At 37.7% G+C, this 19,593-nt stretch overlaps 1 protein-coding gene across 3 annotated transcripts in view; it reads right to left on the bottom strand.

Moving 5' to 3' along the window:
- The window catches only part of LOC106056187 (retinol dehydrogenase 12-like), a 54,409-nt gene extending 35,596 nt beyond the window's left edge, over positions 1-18,813 (bottom strand). The window contains exon 1 of one of the 3 annotated variants that reach the window (XM_056007219.1): positions 18,707-18,813. The gene's annotated coding sequence lies outside the window, so the exon portion shown is untranslated. Of the gene's footprint in view, positions 1-15,121; positions 15,285-18,360; positions 18,672-18,706 lie in introns of those variants that run through there. The other 2 variants (XM_056007220.1, XM_056007218.1) reach the window with 2 other exon arrangements.
- Positions 18,814-19,593: the final 780 nt, after the last annotated feature.

Here is a 19,593-nt window from a genome sequence, read left to right as displayed (position 1 = left end):
CCACAGTGACGGGTATTGTATAATGCCGATTTTTTTTTTATCGCGTGTAGATTTGCGTTTTTCATTTTGGATGCCACCCCAAAATGACGATTTTGTCTATATTTGAGGAGATTTTTTTGATTTTTCAGATTTTAATATTGAAAATCTTGAAGCCTCGGGAATATAAGTTATAATGGTTAACTTTAATAATTTAAACTTTGACTTAGCGCGGGGCCTATGAAAGAGCGGGGCCAACTGCGGTCGCATAGGTTGCAGTTACCTAATGCCGGCTTTTCTCAGGACACACCACCAGATAATCAACATACATGAGCAGAAACTCAGTATACACCACCAGATACTCAGGATACACCACCAGTTATTCATGACACACCACCAGATACTCAGGCTACACCGCTAAATACTAAGCAAACTCATTATATATTCATTAAGCGCCATAGCCACTAAGCATACATCGCAAAGTCTATAGAAAGGAATTCAAACTTCACTCTGCAGATGTCAAGGGCAAGACAGATGATTCACTGTCTTAAGCTCATTCGGTTATCTATTAATTTCACGAACATCCAAATTAGAATTCCCGGAGATAACGTGAGAATCCTTTCTCTGTACCGTATGTAATTGTTTATGATTGAAACGCATTTGTAGTGGTTCCCATAACAGGCTTGGTGACTCACGAGCAGGTAATTTAGCTTCTAGAATATCATGAAAGAGGGAGCAGCTCGTGAAAGACAATAGTAACCATTGGTGTCAGAAGAGTTTGATAGGTAAATATTGTGAGGAGCAAGCGAGAACACATGGTTAATGAGAGCTTAATTAATGAATCGCTAAGGTTGTTTTTTTTCATCACCAAAATAAATGGATTAGCATGATGTATGGTGTTGAAAGCATAATTAAAGGAATTCTAATTATTTTTTTTTCGTTGTCGGACTTAGGGCTAGTTTTTTGATTATATAATATAATCTAGTCATCTACTGTTCAGGGTTTGCCTTTAAAACGTGAAATAAGTAATACTGGACAGATCATGTCCTTTGCATTCAAGAGAGCCTCCACATCCCCCCCCCCCAAAAAAAAAAGAAAAGAAAAGAAATGAAGACATCTACAGGGTTACCAGACATATCCACAGGAGGACAAAAAGGACGTCAAACCCTTACAAAAGAGGACAGATTGTATTTGATAAAACATGTCAGTAAATTAAAAGCTGTGTTATAACATCATTAGCTAATGTATTACTCAGACAGCTGGAGGTCACTTACAAAGGCAGCGGGATACACATTTGAGACCAAAACGAAATTCGCTGCCGAGGACAGACGTAGACGGCGAGAGAAAATCTAAATCGACCAACGGCGGACAATGGTTATGTCTGCACCGGATGTGGCAAAAATATGTAGATCGCTGTTGGGGCTGCGTAGCCCCGGGAAATACTGCATTCCTCATTAATCTTCCGACTCGAATACAAGGCTTAGAACTCAGACAAAGTGACTTTTCTCAGTACCTGTACTTCAACATTAGTGCTAACATCATGAAAAAGCAATTGTACTGTGTACTTTGTACAAATAAAAAAAAACACATTCTTAATGGGTCAAAGAAGAGAAAGTACACATAGCACTGTGTACCCGGGAATGAGAACGAAAAAAGAGATTCACAGATCTTCAGGAGCTTTGAGTTTGTTTTGAAGTCTCCAAAGTACGAGCACTTGATTAATAGTCGATTATCAAAAAAAAATATTATCAATTTTTCTTTAATGCAAGAGTTTAAGCTAGACTATAAGAGGGATTTTTGAAATTGAATAATATGTCATCGCAGTAAACAACAAAAAAAAAAAGCCGGGAATTTTCACAATTCAGGCTAACGCCTGCCGGACGGAGGACACTGCCCCCAAAACGGAAGGCATATCCTCTTTTTGCCGGACGTCCTGTAATCCTAGATATCTAGAGAGCAGCATCGAAGATATACGTTCCAATGATGGACTGGGAAGATCCTGTCAGAATTGAGCTCAGATATTTACGTTAATGCCAAAAGCGGTGTGATAATATTTTTTTACCCCTCTGATATTATGTTGCAAACACATTTCAAGGTAAACATTTTCTTAGCAATACCTTAAACAAAAAAAAAAAAAATAAACAAAATTTAAGCAATAGCTTTGAAAACCTTTTATTGTTTTAATGCAGCTACGATTTTAAGTTACGATCTTTTTTGGAAAGAAATATTACACCCGGAGGGGGGGGGGCACTTCCTAATAAAATTTTTGCGTTTCTTTAAAAGTTGAGAGTTTCAGCATAGAGATCAAGTTTTATAATCTAGTTTAGACCAGCTGGCCTAATGTCCATTCTATTAGTTTTAGACCAGCAAGCCTAATGTCCAATCTATTAGTTTTAGACCAGCAAGCCTAATGTCCATTCTATTAGTTTTAGACCAGCAAACCTAATGTCCATTCTATTAGTTTTAGACCAGCAAGCCTAATGTCCAATCTATTAGTTTTAGACCAGCTGGCCTAATGTCCAATCTATTAGTTTTAGACCAGCAGGCTAAAATCCCCAATCTATTAGTTTAGACCTGCAGATCTAAGGTGCAATCTATAATTATTAGTTGTAGACCAGTTGGCCTAATGACCAATCTATTAGTTTTATACCACAGGCCTAATGCCGAATTAATTAATTTTAGACCAGCAGGCCTAATATCCAATCTATTATTTTAGACCAGCGGGCCTAATGCCCAATCTATTAGTTTAGATCAGCAGGCCTAATGTCCATTCTATAAGTTGTAGACCAGGTGTAAGGTCCAATGTATTAGTTTTAGACCAGCAAGTATAAGGTCCAATTTATTAGTTTAGACCAGCAGGCCTAAGGCCTAATCTATTAGTTAGACCAGGAGGCCTACAGTCTAATCTATAAGTTAGACCAGCAGACCTACGGTTTAATCTATTAGTTAAGCCAGCACTTCTAAGGCCTAGTCTATTATATGGCCCGCAGGAAGTAGTTTTGCCCTCATTTGTTTAGACGCATTACGTTCAACTGACATCCTCTGTTTCTGATTTATCGCAGAACAATCAAAACAACAAGAGTATAAAAATAGTTTTTTTTCACACACAGACATAAACAAAATCTATTAAATGTACACTAAAAAAAAATGGTTTGCACACTCTTTCAGTCTCCTGAACTCATTTATGACCTTAGGTTATGCCAGCATTCTTTTCATCTTAAATTCTTGCTTCCCAGATCTTCTTGATCTTATCACGCAATAGGTGGGGAATTGTTGCATTCGAGTTCTAATGTAACTTTGTGTAGACTTCCGACTTACAAAAACAATATTTTCCGAAAAGAACCGATTCCTGGCGAATCTCTCTCGTTTCAACATTGTTTACATATGATCAGAACTTAACAAAAGTCTGAGGAGGAAAAATTTCTTTCCTGGCAGATTTTTTTTTGTTCAGAAAGAACGATAATCTGTCTTGCGATTAGATTTGTTTTTACGTACCTGGGAGATGATGCCTCGGATAAAGTAATATGTTTTTCTCTGGCTCTGGGTTCTGTTTCTTTGTTTCTTTGTTTTAGATGTTGGAAATATTAGTATGTACTGTATCTCTTTCTAACTTTTGATGTCTATACAACAGATCAGAAGTAGACTTAGACGTTTTTGGAATCGGGGAGTCCTCACAATTTTGGCTTCATGTGGAAAGGTCTCAAACTTGGATCTTTAGATGGGTAGTTCTCAAATTTTTGCTTTAAGATGGAAAGTTCCTAATGCTTTGCTTTCAAACTCGTGGCTTGAGGTGGACATTTCTAAGAATTTTGACTTTTGTTGAAGAGTTCTTAAACTTGTGGCTTTTTTGGGGGAGTGATGTGGGCTTTAGATAGTAGGGAGGTATTCACAATTTTAGCTTGAGATGGGAAGATCTCACAATTCTGCATTTAACATTGACTCCATCCAACACAAAAATACATCTTTCAGTTTTGGCATTCAGTTGTCGCAATCTTATAAGAGTACAGACACTACAAGACCCACATGTTGTGGACGGTCGTTGACTTGAAGCCCAATACTGATGGTAGACAACAAGCGCTGTAGGCGTATTATATTTTAACTTGTAAAAACTTTAAATAACTTTAATAACTTCTTTGTGGATAAAACTAAATAGAACTTTTATTACAATATAAACTAATTCAATATGAGATAAACTGAAATCAATGTAGTAGACTGTAGTAATAATAATATATATAATTTTTTTAAATAAAATCGAACTCACTAAAACAAACAAAAAAAAAAAAACAACACAAGATTACATAGAGAATTTGTGTTGTCACACAAGCTCAGAGGCGGCCCCCGTCGCAAGGAATATTTAAAACGTTATTTTGTTTTGATTGCCAAAAGTAATCATGTTTCAAAGATAATCTTTTGGTATTGATTTGTAATTGAAAAAAAAAAGAACAAGGCATCGAGCTTGTACTTCGGCAACGTCTGCTCGAATTTAGCATTCATATGCTATTTACATTAAAAAAAACCGGAACAACATATTATTGACCACGTGTTTTTGCAACGTTCAAACATGGAAATTAAATGTAATATAAGTGAGAAGAAGAAACAAATATTGGTTGGTATTGATTTTTCTTTTCACAAAAACATCCGGAACAATCTATTATTATAGATACTTAAAACTTTTGAGATGTTTCGGAAGGAACATTAAAGGTTAAATCAGATTTTCAATAGCTTTTAGAGTTGTTGTTTTTGTTATCTAAACGTGACAGACAGACCGACCGGCAAACAAAACGCACAAAATAAGCGTGTTTTATCCTGATGTAGGCACTAAACAAAAAATAAATAAAATCTGATTATTTTAAAAATTTTGAGGAAACTGATTAGTACAATGTTTTGCCGCTGCTTGTTACACTACTGCAGGAAACTCGCTGTATAAAGAGTCCATTTTAAAAAATGTGCCTGATATTTACATACAAAGTGCATTCTTAGCCTTTATAAACAAACATAAATGTTTTCTTTTAATTATAGCAGCTAGTTGACCAGAAAAAAACAGCTTTCATTAGTATTTATATTTGTGGTGAACACTACTTGTACATTTTATAAATATGTTTGACTTGGTGATACTGAAAATACACAAAAAATTGTCTTTCTTTGTTGTTGATAGACGGACAGACGGACATTTTGCACAAACCTAATAGCGCCTTTTCCCTTTACGGGGGCCGCTAAATACACGTCTTTTCACTCTGGCATTCTGGGCTCTCCTATACAGTGTCTTTTATCTTGCATCATTCACACTGCATAACCCCCCAACCAATCGCTAACTTCTCACCGTCACCATAGAAACACACACACCCCATAACACCACAGAATACTTTTAAAGAAATAAATATTCTCATCACTGCTGTAGATGCACTCTAAAGGAATCTGCTGACGGGCTTGGTCTCCTCGCAAGATAAAAATAAAAATTCAAATATATCCCATCGTGTTTATTTAATGGCTTCATTTTAATGGCCAGATTTCTCAGACAAGGATAAGAGCCCTCCGTCTAATTGGCATACACACTCGCTCTAAAAATAGAGACTTTTTTTTTTCTCTCAAAGATAAATATTTACGAAACAATTAGGACACAGAGTCCAGTTTTACGCGGTTGTCATAGTGACGCATCAGAGCCTGTCAAGGAGCAGGTTATCGCATTAATAGAGATATAAGAAAAAAATAAATCTTGACATCAAGGGACGCACAAAAGAATAAAAGAAAAGGGGGGAAAGAAAACAGGTGGGGAGGTGGGGGAGAGACGGGTTAAAATAGACATCTTTGTTTATATCTGCGTAAACTTTTGGTATCAGGAGCTGGCTCACAGTTTTAAAACAAGCGTCAGCGCCACTCCCCCCCCCCCCTCTACGTCATCGAATTAGTTCCCAGAATTCCACAAATACGCTTAGCGATAAAAATGAATTAAGGCTTATTAAGGAATGGACTCAGACTCAGTGGAGGGTTGAGCAGGGGCAGACTGGCTATATGGGCTTTCGGGCCAATTCCCTGTGGGCCGGTACCCAAAGGTGGGCCGGTGGGGCCGCCGAATGGGCCACTTTAAGTGACAGTAAGTACCGTAAATGTGATTGGAGCCTTACCTTCCATAAAAGACCTCTACATACTTTACTGAGCAATACTATGCTATACGATACACTCTCATAATAAAGAAATCTCCTGTATCCATATACTATACTTCTGGTGATTTACAATCCTATATCTATACACTGAGCGATTTTAACAAAGAACATAGGGTTTATATTTTCTATTGTCCTGTAGAAGTTACGTTGAAATGAATATACTCGGGTGAATCGAGCGTATGAACTAGTTGCGACTTTCACGATATTATGGAGTGTATTGTATTAAGTAATCTATAGTTTATATAGATCACCAAAATTGACTCATGTTTCATGTTGCTTCCATTTGCACGCTTTTAATACTATCACGACGTTTCAAAATCATGAAATAAAGTATTCAAACGAATTAACGTCGCAATTGTTTGTACAATTGTGTAGATGTAGAAATACAATAAGTTAAATTGTACGGCTCCTTCTGCTTCGGAAGACAATGGATGAGCCCAGATGAGCCACTGGCTTTGGTTACGTCTTGAGATGGTGCAGAATCTGGAGTGACTGATGAAGCCAATTCTGGAGCGGCAGAGTTTGCCACAGTTCGTGCATGTGTATGCATCTGTGCTAGGGGGCTAGCTGACAAGGCAGCTTTCTTTTTTTTTTCTCTTCTTCTCTTCGTTTCTTTTGCATTCGGCAAATTTCGTACCAGCATGTACAGTCTGTCTCCATGTTGTCCGGTCTTGGGCTATCTCCTCCCACACACTTTGGTCAATGCCGGTGGCTCTCATGTCTCGCTTGCAGACATCTCTGTAGGTTAGTCTTGGGCGGCCCTTGGGTCTGACTCCCTCTGCAAGCTCAGCGTATAGGATGTCTTTAAGGAATCTTTCATCTGTCATGCGAGTGACATGACCGAGCCAGCGTAGTCTTCTCTGTTGAAGGAGATCATAGATGCTGTGTGTGCATATTGGCCCGTTTCAAAACTTCTTGGTTGATGACACGATCCCTCCAGGAGATGCACATTATGCGTCAATGGCAGCGTAGGTGGAAACTATTTAATCTGTGTTCTTGACGCATGTAAGTTGCCCAACTCTCACTGCCATAAAGAAGTGTGCTCAGAACGCAGGCATTGTAGACCAGGATTTTTGTTGCCATAGTCAATTTGGTATTTTCCCAGACGCGCTTAGAGAGTTTTGCCAATGCTGCAGAAGCCTTTCCTATTCTTTTTGTCAGCTCAGTGTCTAAATCTAGGTTGCTGGCTATTGTTGTTCCCAAGTAAGTGAATTCCTGCACCACTGTAAGTGTGTGATTTCCAATATGTATCGCTGGTATTTCTGCGACATCTTGTGCCAGGATTTCGGTCTTGGAGAGGCTCATTGTAAGGCTAAACTCTTGACAAGCAGCTGCCAGAGCATTCACAAGCCTCTGTAATCTTTCTTGTGAATGAGATATTAGTGCGGCATCATCGGTCTACTCCGGGCCTACAAATACCATCGTGTGCTGCTTACATTCAGTTTGCGGTACATCATCAAAACTGTAATTATTATAAAAGCATGTAACAGATAATGTAGGCTACATTATATGGCAGTCAATATGTGGGGCGGACCGTTTGGTAATGCCGGGGCCAAGTTTAACACCCAGCCCGCCCCTGGAGTTAAATGTAGCGGCCTGCGTGTCACCGTGTGCGTCCTGTATTTAATGTGTTTCTAATCTAGGTCAGTAAGTTTGTTATATCCTTTCAATAAGTCCAGGTTAACATGTCTGACATATCACTTATGTATGTTTTTTTTCCAAAATCTTTTTTGTAGCCTATGTGTAACCCAGCATTCACTTTACATCGTTTTATAGGTCAGTTTTGAAGACGTTTTTTTAACAATGTATTTATTTCCTCTTCTTACATGTTTGTGTGTGTGTGTGTGTTTGTTTATGCATACATTTTTTATGTGTTGAATTGTACATGCGTATGTGTCGTAAAGCACTAAATGAGCTTGTATGTGTTTTGTACATTTGTATATGCGCATATAAAGATAAAGTGAGAACAAAAAAAAGATGTTTCAGTTCAACATAATGCGTTCCTATATTTGTACATATTTATTGAATGGGCTAGAACAGTGGTTCCCAAACTGTTTCTCTAACGGAACACTTCGCACATTCTGTTTATTAATCGGGACGCTCCTTTTTTTTTTTTTAGAGAGAAATTAATTCACGCGATGGCCTACTAGTTAATTATTCCAGTAGTTCGTGGAACACCTATTCAGGCATCGCGGAAAAATAGGGTTCCGCGGAACACAGTTTGGGAAACACTTGTCTAGAACAAGGAAACACGATGGCTATTTCTTTAATCTAGACTTAAGCCTTAAAAAGGAGGACAAAAATGACAAACCAAACTGGACAAATTTATTAGTTAAACATAAATCGTTGGCTGTAATGCAACATTATTGCTTATCATATTTCTCAGAAGAAAGGACATTTCGCAGTAGATCATCATTCGCACTGCGCGGAACACCATGCAGGACATTTTCTTCTATGTCCACAAATTGACAGAAGTCTTTCAGAGTCTTCGTACACACAGCAGAAACAGAAAAATTGTTTAGCGTCTAAAAGTAGCAACTCTGCACCATGATGTGTACAGTTGTGAAGAATGGGATTGTCTGTTGCACGGTGGCTGGTCGGTAAAGCGCTTGGCTTCCAAACCGAGGACCGGGGTTCGAATCCTGGTGAAGACTGGGAATTTTAATTTTAATTCTGGCGCCTCTGAGTCCACCCAGCTCTAATGGGTACGTTAGTTGGGGAAAATTAAAGGCGGTTGGTCGTTATGCTGGCCACATGCCCTATAGACCACAAGGTCTGAAAGGGGAACTTTACTTTTACTTTTACGTCAACAAGCGGCGTCTTAAAGTCAGTTTTCAACTCACATTCTTTATTTTTTTCATCTTTATATTCAAAACAGAAGATATTAATTATTAAATTCTCTAGTTAGATTGTATGCCATTCAACAACTGTGAAAAAGCCGGACATTTTGACACTTTAAGCTAATGCCGGCCGGCGGAGGATACTACCCCCCTTTGTCGGACGTCTGGTAACCCTACGGGCAGGGTCGTGACCACAGTCGGGCACAAACAACCGAGACCATTTGTTATAGTTGTCACTTCGTACAGATCTGTGACGTGGCAGCGAGCTATTGGTCTCCACTGCCCACAGGTTGCGACGTTGCAGGTCTGTGTTCAGGCCTTTTATGGCAATTGGTCTTGATACAACTAGACCAGACAGCCCTCCATCGAGCGTGCAGTCGTGACCATTATCACCGGTATTGATGTATTCGATAGGTCATGTCATCAATGTATTTGATGTGGTAAAGTGTCTGCAATTGAACGATATAAGGAGTGAACGCTATTTCAGATGCGGTTTTAGCGAGGTGGCGAGTGAGGTAACCGCCTCAGGCCCGCATCTTAGGGGGTCCCCACGATTACGGAAAAAGAATCTTTTGTCACCCATCATACAATTTTCGTGGCCCTGATTGACATGACACTCGCCCAGGGCCCCGCGCACTGCTAAGGCCGCCTCTATCTATTTCAACTATTTCAATTCCAAGTTAAAGTAGAAGAAACAAGTATCAAACATCAAGTATCACGTATTTGGAACATATTTTGTTTCTTTATCTAAGTGTAAGTTTTGGATGCAGATTTCATCACGTCAATCACATCTCTATGTTCCTCCCCCACTTTGTTCCTCCCCCACTTTGTTCCTCCCCCACTTTGTTCCTCCCCCACTTTGTTCCTATTCTTTTTGAAAGTTTGCCAGAAGTTTAAAATGTTTCAGGTCTGTCCTGGTTAATAATGCCAATTCCAAAACACGTTCGATTCCTTTTAAATGCCAGATGTGCTAGCTACATATCTCTCTATATCTGTTGAGCTTGCACATTTTGAATTTTAAATCGAAACCAATTAATTTTTTTTCCAATCTTTTCAAGGTGTAGTAGTGATACCCATGTATCAGTAGTAGTGATACCCATGTAACAGTAGTAGTGATACCCATGTATCAGTAGTAGTGATACCCTCGGGTTCGAATCCCGGTGAAGACTGGGATTTTTTAAATATTTCGGGATATTAAGGGTGCCTCTGAGTAAACCCATCTCTAAAGGGTAACTGACATTAGTTGGGGAAAAGTAAAGAGGTTGGTCGTTGTGCTGGCCACACGACACTCTCGTTGACCGTGGGTCACAGATACAGTTGACCTTTACATCATCTGCCGTATAAATCGCACAGAACTGCGACGTGGCAACGAGCTATTGGTCTAAGCTGCCCACAGGTTATGACGTTGCAGGTCAGTGTACAGGCCTTCTGTGACGATTGGTCTGGGATAAAGCCGAGAGTGTCTGGTAGCATATGCATGGAGACAGTCCATGACGAGGATAAAGCCGAGAGTGTCTGGCAGCATATGCATGGAGACAGTCCATGACGGAGGATAAAGCCGAGAGTGTCTGGCAGCATATGCATGGAGACAGTCCATGACGAGGATAAAGCCGAGAGTGTCTGGCAGCATATGCATGGAGACAGTCCATGACGAGGATAAAGCCGAGAGTGTCTGGCAGCATATGCATGGAGACAGTCCATGACGAGGATAAAGCCGAGAGTGTCTGGCAGCATATGCATGGAGACAGTCCATGACGAGGATAAAGCCGAGAGTGTCTGGCAGCATATGCATGGAGACAGTCCATGACGAGGATAAAGCCGAGAGTGTCTGGCAGCATATGCATGGAGACAGTCCATGACGAGGATAAAGCCGAGAGTGTCTGGCAGCATATGCATGGAGACAGTCCATGACGAGGATAAAAAGGTCGGAACAAATAATGATAGCGCGGTGCAGAACGGGACCTTGCCGCAAGTATGTGTCAAGTTAGCCGTTTCTGTAGCAATTGTGGTTTTACAGGTCGCTAGCCCCACGCCAAACCCTCCTCCTTCTCACCCGGGCTTGGGACCTGCAGCGTAAGAGCATGAACCAATGCGGTAAACTGGCTCAACTCTTAAAAGTGTTTGACAATTACCGGCTGGACATCCTTTGAATCTGCCAGATGCGGTGGACATCAAGTGGACAAATAATCAATGATGTCCCGTTCTGCATATAGGTGCATACTATGCCTGGTTCCGGTCAAACTTTGAGCTCCTTGTCAATAGTGGTGCGTGTCTTGCAAGAGTAATCGGAGCTGCTAGGTAACCTGGCTGGGAGACATGAGGCAGGGCCTGGGAATTTTGGTTGGCCTGTCCTCGTCCTGTTATCGGTGGGAGTGTAGCAGGTTTAAGAAAGAGAGGGACACCAGAGAGGTCATGGGAAGACAACATCAGGGAATGGAACATCCTGTCACAGAGGAAGACTACTATTGACAAAAGACAGAGAGGAATGGAACGGAACATCCTGTCACAGAGGAAGACTACTATTGACAAAAGACAGAGAGGAATGGAAAGAGACAACCGACATTCTGTGTGGTTCTCCAACGATCCCAGACTATGGGACAGGCTCACTATCTGTAGCTTTCTATTTCACTATCTGTAGCTTTCTATTTCACTATCTCTCTCTTCTTCTCTTGCTTTCTCAATCAATCAAATATCTATCTATCTATCTATCTATCTATCTATCTATCTATCTATCTATCTATCTATCTATCTATCTATCTATCTATCTATCTATCTATCTATCTATCTATCTATCTATCTATCTATCTGTCCGTCCGTCTGTCCGTCTATCTATCTATCTATCTATCTATCTATCTATCTATCTATCTATCTATCTATCTATCTATCTATCTATCTATCTATCTATCTATCTATCTATCTTTTTTTACTCTATAGAGTCCATTCAATTGCTATACTCTAAATTTAATTGTATGGTCAGCACAACAGTAGTGGCCGCCTGTCTCGGTTACCCATCTCTGTGTGTCTTATGTTTTATGACTCTCATCAACATGTGGAGTAATTAAGATATGATAATTAAGATAAGGATCTGTGCTCTGTTAGCGAATTTACACTTTTAAAGCAGACAACATTAAGGTGGTGTGTGTGAACTTGTGGGGGGTAGTGTGTGCCTCCCTAAGTTTACAGCACCACCTTAACGCAGGTAACGCACATTAGTATTCCACACCTATATAAACATTGCGTTGGCATAATCGTTCATAACAAATCGGCTCGGGGTCGTTGGTTTACAATACATTCTTTCACTTTATCAACACTGTTAATAGCCTTTAGATTCTGACACGCACGGCTCTTGAAGGCTGAGAAAATGAGAACTCTTCAACAACAGAACCATAAACGTATAAGACAGTTCAATAGCATTGGCTTTATAGTTAAAATTGAAGAAAAGAATGAAAAAATATCTTTGGGTTCGCCTTCATGTTTCTTTTTTTTTTTTTTAGCTAAGTTTTTAAAATGGCTAAATAACATTAACACCAGAGAAAACAATGGGTAATCGTAAAGCTCAGCGTCCCAAATATTTTGACTCCTTTTTAGTAGCCTAACTAGCCAATGACATAGCCAGATTTTTTAAATTTCAAGACTAATGCTCTACTTTCAAAGTCTTAAAGATAATTATAAACTTAATTATTTTACATTTAATATACTTACACAATTAAAAAGAAGAAAAAACATAAAAATATGTAAAAAAACGAGTCTTATTTTAACAGTAGTTGTACAATTAGTTTGGATCAGTCATGTAATTAAATTTGTAATAGATCTAGACTAACAATAATAAATCTGTGCGATTATAAATATAAATCAATACCACTAACCACTGTGTGAAAATAGAAAGATGAATACGATTTATTTAGAAGAAGCGATTTTGTTCTTACAAAGCATTGATAAACTAACTCTCTACCTGTCTGTTTGTCTGTCAGTAAAAAGTTTGAACACGTTATTTCTCCTACATCCGTTCTCGGATCAAGTTGAAACTTTGCAGAATTATTCATTGGGACAGACAAGACATGAATCAATAAAAATAACTTAACAATTAGTCAATTAATTACTGGTAATAAATTATTTTGTTTGATTCCAACAAGGGAAATTAATTCTTCAGTATTAACATACATGGCTAAAAACTTTTGGGTTTTTGACAGGCTATTTCTTCCACACCCATTGTTGGATTAAGTTAAAAGTTTATACAATTGATTATTGTACCTAAACATGAATCAATAAAAAAATTAATCAATTAGTCAATTAATCATTGGTAATTAATTATTTTGTTTGATTTAAAAAAGGAAATAGCTTCAACATTTCAAAGAGATGTAGTTGTAAGTGTGGAGTTCTTTCCCTTAGATAAACTTTTTTAAAATTTTTAAATTTTAATTTTTGATTGTTTATCTATCAATTAACGTCGTGGCTATCTAGTTAGGAGCAGTAACACTGACCTTTACAATAGCCTAACATTGTAACAGTTCAAAATGGTCAAATCTAATATTCCTATACGAAAGATAACCAATAAATTCAGGGCCAGACAACTCTTCATTTTCACCAGCAGTGTGTGTTGTATCTGTAAGGTAGTGTGTTAGACTTTAATTTTTTTTTCACCTGACAGGTGAGTCTTCCTTGATGAGTCAATGTTAAGAACAAGATGACTGTAACATCAGGTGTCAGAATGTACAAGTTCACTATATTTCCATTGGGGGTCAACTTCCAGATTGAATCCATAAAGTTAATAAACAGGAAATTTTAATTTGATAAACAAATCATGCATGGTGGTAATAACATGAAGCTCTAGTCATTGGCTTAGAAAATAACAATATGTAGTCAGTAGATCCAGACCTAAAGACAGGCTTAGAGTCAAGTTAGAAATTAAATAGTTTTAGACAATATGCAAATCTGATCACAGGCATAAATATTGAATAATATGTAGATCTAATTATATAGGCTCAGAGATTAAACAATATGTTTAGAGATTAAGTATTATGTACATATAATCACTTACTTAGAGATTAAACAATAGAGATTAAATATTATGTATCACTTAGAGATTAAACAAAATGTTTAGAGATTAAGTATTATGTAGGCCTACATCTAATCACTTACTTAGAGATTAAACAATAAGTTTAGAGATTAAGTATTATGTATCATTTACTTAGAGATTAAACAATATGTTAAGAGATTAAGTACTATGTACATCTAATCACTTACTCGGAGATTAAACAATATGTTTAGAGATTAAGTATAATAATAATAATAATAATAATCTTTATTATCCGTAAGGAAATTTGTCTTACAATTTGTGCATTACACCAAACAAAAAACATTATAACTATAAGAAACCAAAGTATGCACATCTAATCACTTACTTAGAGATTAAACAATAAGAAGATTTCATTTTTGGAGAGAATGACTTTTATAACTAAAGGAATTATTATGACAGATGAAATTTCAAAGCCACTAAAAAGAGAACTCCAGTAATGCAAACAATGATTGTAATAATTGTCAATTACAATAAAGAGTTAATTATTATTTTGGACATACAGAATAAAGAAAATATTAATCTCTCCCTCCCTCTCTCTCCCTCCCTCTCTCTCCCTCCCTCTCTCTCTCCCCCTCCCCCTCTACCTTTCCTATCGTTCTCTACATCTCTCTATCTCTCTCTACTTCTCTTTTGCTCTCTCTACCTCTCTTCCTCTCTCTACCTCTCTCTACCTCTCTTTTCCTCTCTCTACCTCTCTCTACTTCTCTTTTCCTCTCTCTACATCTCTCTACCTCTCTCTTCCTCTCTCTACCTCTCTCTCCCCTCTCCCTCCAACTCTGTCCCCTCTATCTCCCTCTGCCGCTCTCTAAAGTTTCATCTCCCACGTCGATATTCCGACATATAGAGATTATATATATATATATCATAATCATCATTGAAACATAATACCACACTTCAATGAATCTATGACTACATTAGATGCGGATGTGGGGGGGGGGGGCACACAAGACACTTCCAGACAATGTAATACATTAGCACTTCTGCGCAATGGTGCACCGTGTCTCAGACGTATAAGCACAATTAAAATTAAACAGAATCAACTAATTTTTTAACTCAAAGTGCCCTACCTGCGTCACTTGCCTTCATTCCCTTGCTGGCTAGGCAACCCGTTTTGTTACGGATAACAGTAGCCACATAGATACAAACACTCTCATTATATATTCTCTGAAACAGACGTATAATGTCGGGGCCGCGGCCTTCAGGAGTCATTATATACCACTCCATGTATCAGATGTGCGGTATAAACATAACATACATCTTGTCTCCACGCTTCAGTGAAGATTCAAAGTTAATAATGACACCAAGAGTTGTCGGACATGGAGGAGACAAAAAAAAAAAGGAAAGAAGACCGAGGCTGAAGGTCAAAAGAACACGTAGGGACCTGATAACTGCGGAATCGCCCATAAAATATAAAAGTAGGTCAGGCTTAAAAAACAGAAGATATGGTAGGCATGTTTAATACCCCCCCCCTTTTTTTTTTTAAATTTCCTTAAGCAAGCTGTTACAGTTGAAAAAAGTTTTCTGCCTCTATTAATATTGCAGGTGAGAAAGAAAAAAAAAGTTAATTATCTCCTCCTGTTACTTATGGAAAGGGAGATAAATGAAAAAAAAATACAAGAAACTATGGGAAGGTGATTAGCTTTGAACCGAGGCTGAGGGTAAGTGCGTATGAAGTACTAATGCCAGCTTTGTTTTTTGTACTTTTGTCACTGGCATACATGCATTTATTTTGACACTTTTGTTTGTACTTATGTTTCTCTCACGCCAAACACTCTGACCTTTGAACCTTCACCTCTCGCCTTGACTTCGTTAGAAGAGACTCTAAAAAGATTTTGTTATTACTCAGTTCAATTCACAACTTCGTCGAAACAGAAACCTTCCGGGCGTTTGGATTTATCAATGGTCCCGGGTTCAAACCCTGCCCGCTCCCATAACCCGTCGTCCTGCGGGAGGTTTGGACTAGGAAGTAAACTATCTTCAACTCTGAAGGAACATCCGAAATATGTAAAACATTTTACAAAACATTTTACAGAACCTGGACACGGATATCGAAAACGGCTCTAACGATTTTCCTAGAAATTTAATTGTGGCTGTATATCGTTTGAAAAAAGAATTACTAGCTCATTAGTCACACTGGAAAAACTCTTGTTTGGCCGTTATAATTTTTCAAACTATAAAAAGACATTACTTTAAGTTTGGCTAGAGAAACAGAAAATATCGATCTTAAACGGACTATACATCTTCACGTATTGCCGTATGTTAGTATTATATTATTCAAGAGTTTAATAAATTAATGTTCAGGACCAGGAATATTTCGAGCATCGTCTGCTAGACCTAAAGCCCTACCATTGGAATTTTATTAAGTGTAGGAGATCTATACATTGGCTTAACCAGGATTTTTTTCTCGTGTGTGTGTGTGAGTGGGGCAATAGAATGAGTTTACCTTAATATCTATATCCAGAACCAGAGCCTTCGCTTCCACGGTTACATTAAATACCAAAACATGAACAATTTAACTATTGTGGATGTCTGGATGGTTTAATCTCCCCTGATCACACACTGCACCATACATTATCTCTCTGTAATACATTCAACGTTTAAGAAATGTTAAATTCTTCATCTAGCTTACGTGGACTTCAACAGAGTGTAATAAATTCTCTCTATTTTATAACATTTGGAAGCTGTGGTCAAACATAAAACTCAATATGGGACTGATGAAAACATTCCCAAGATCGTATGTAACAGGTTACACTTTCAAGGGAAATGACAAAAAATGTTTTATAGGAGAGAAATCATCACTCTCGCTAAATACGTGTTCACACCTCGCAGCACATCATATTCTATATTCTCCCGCGACACCTCTTATTTAATAAAGTGTACTTGGTAAGCAATTTAAAATATTATGTCCATTATGCATTTAGACCTAATACCACAATTTCGAAGAAATGACAAACTTGTCATATCGGGGTAGCTACACAGTCAGCTCTATCAAGTCCTATGAGAATAGCGTAGTTTAATGTCCTCATTTAGCAAGTTGAAAATGTTGCTATTCTACAACTATTGCCCTTCTTAAACATGTTGTAAGATGAGTTATTTACACAATTATTGTCCCTTCCAATTTTTGCGAAACATGTTAAAATTATCTCTCTCATCTCCCTCTCTTATAAATAAGTACTGGCAAAAGGTGGTCCGATATAATTGTAAACCTAGAAACAGAAGTTGACTGTTTTAGTTCGGAGGCTATTTTTACATTTCAGTGCAAGGCCGTTAACTCTTTCAGAGTTAACAATGAATCACAGAGAAACACGCACACAAAAAAAAAGGGGGGGGGGGGGAACAGAAAAAGTAGAGTTGTTTAGTGGAAATGTGACTCCACAAACATACAAAAAAATATAAAAAAAAAATTTATGACTTATTGTAACAAAAAAAATGGTCTTAAGCCAAAGGTTTCTTAGTGTTTTGTTTTGAGTCATATAGCTTGTAAATTAAAAGTGTTTATTTACAAAAGGACAGAAGTAAGAAAGTGATTATTATATATAACTTATATTCCGAATATCTCTTGATCTGCACAATAGTGAAGTGACAATTGAAATGAATATTGCAGCAAAACAGTCTAGGACAAATTTAGGCAAGTAATGATCATTAAGTAAGGAGGATACATACAATTTTAATTTCGGTAATACATTTTTAGAATAAACATAGTTATTCGAAAACATTTCATGCTGTAAGCTATTTTTAGAACAATGTTGAAGAAAATAGTTATCACTGTAAACACAAAAAGTCAACAGGATAAAGAAGATGAGCATAGTCGGGGTATATTCACTTTTATTTTAGTGTTGTTTTTTTTTTAACTATACGATTAAGAAAAAGAAATCAAAATAAGGCACACAAGAGTTTTGTTAGAACTAAGGTCTAAAGAATGTGTTCTTGAAACGAATGTCCAAGGTCTAAAGACAAAGTTCTTGTGGCTTAGGTCACACTTAGGTGTAAGGTCTGAGGCCCGAGTTCTGAAGACTAAGTTATCTTTCAGAGCTTAAGTCAGAGCTTAGAAGGCTAAAATTTCAAACTTAAGTAAATTTTACAATCTCTCTGTCTGTCTGTCTGTCTGTCTGTCTGTCTATCTCTCTCTTTCTCTCTCTCTCTCTTCGGGCTAATTCTGAACTTCACACACCAGAAAACGCGATACCTGAACTATATCTGTGAGGACAAACTTGCAAAATACAAAGCAATAAATAAATAAAAATAAAATAAATAAATAAATAAGAATAATATAAAAAAAATACACATAACATTGTAGGCTACATACTTGGTACTGAATCTCACAAGTTTAACTGTTCGAGGTAATAACTATATACATGGTATAGTCCAATGAATAATTTGATGAAAGTCGCGGTGAAATAAATATCAAAACTCAAGTCAAATATTTTATAGCCACCTTAACGACAGACTTTTATTTTAATGCGTTGTTTTTAAGTAATATAATATAATATAATATCTAAATCTTAAATTCTGAAGCTGAAATTTTAATTTATCCTGAATCAGAGATTTGAAAAAAAATATAATTGATTTGCACAGCTAACAAAACAGTTGCACACCAATATATTTAATGACACACACACACACCAAGCCAAACAATTGAAGTGAATTCTTACGTAGTTTAGAAAAAGCCGATCATCCATCTATATGTAAGGAACTCAAGGAGAAATGATTTCTCTTTTCTTACTTGCGTGAAAAAAAAAAGTTGCCCCCCATCCCCCCCCCTTTTCCAGAATCTTTCTTTCCCTCCACCCCCGCGTTTTTTTTTGGTTCTTAAAAAAAAAGATCAACAAAATACCAATGGCTCACCCCTTCACATGTTCACTTTTGGTGTTTTTCAAGTTAGCGTGAGTTGCGGGGCTTAGGTTTTAAGAAATGTTACTCAGGGTAACGGAGAGTTAGATACGGTTATCGGGCAGGTAGATGGCGCTGTAGGCGAGGTGAGGGGACTGTGTATAGACGGAAGGGTGGGCGGTGGAAGAAAGAAAGGGGGGGGGGTGAGGGGGGAAGAAGAAAGGAGGCAACAGTGTTGGGTGCTCAAAAGGGCGTCGTTAGGGCTTGTGAGAATTTATTGCCTTCTCCAGATGCTGAAGAGCTCACTCTATTGGGGGGTTGTTGCTAAGTCTGCCCTTTTCTCTCTATGTAGATATTTAATTTTTCCAAAGGGGGGATCAGATAAGTGGTGGGTGGGAGAGGGGATAAAGCAAGAGAGGTGCTCTCTACATATTGAGGCTTAAGATCATAAGGTAGGTTAGAGGTCATCCCTTGTATTAGCTAGCGCTTAGGTTAAAGTGACTATTTTATTCAATACTACGATGGTATAATTGTTCTTAACGGCTAATGTCTTCAGTGATCAGTGTAAGAATGATCGATCTAACAATGATCGATCTAAAAATGATCAATCTAATGATGATTGATCTAACAATTAAATATCAAATAATGATCGTTTTAACCATGATCGATCTAATGATGATTGATCTAACAATGAATGACCTAACAATGA

The sequence above is a fragment of the Biomphalaria glabrata genome, chromosome 12 (genome assembly GCF_947242115.1).
Source record: "Biomphalaria glabrata chromosome 12, xgBioGlab47.1, whole genome shotgun sequence".
NCBI lineage: Eukaryota > Metazoa > Mollusca > Gastropoda > Planorbidae > Biomphalaria > Biomphalaria glabrata.
This window is presented reverse-complemented; position numbering and strand designations above follow the sequence as displayed.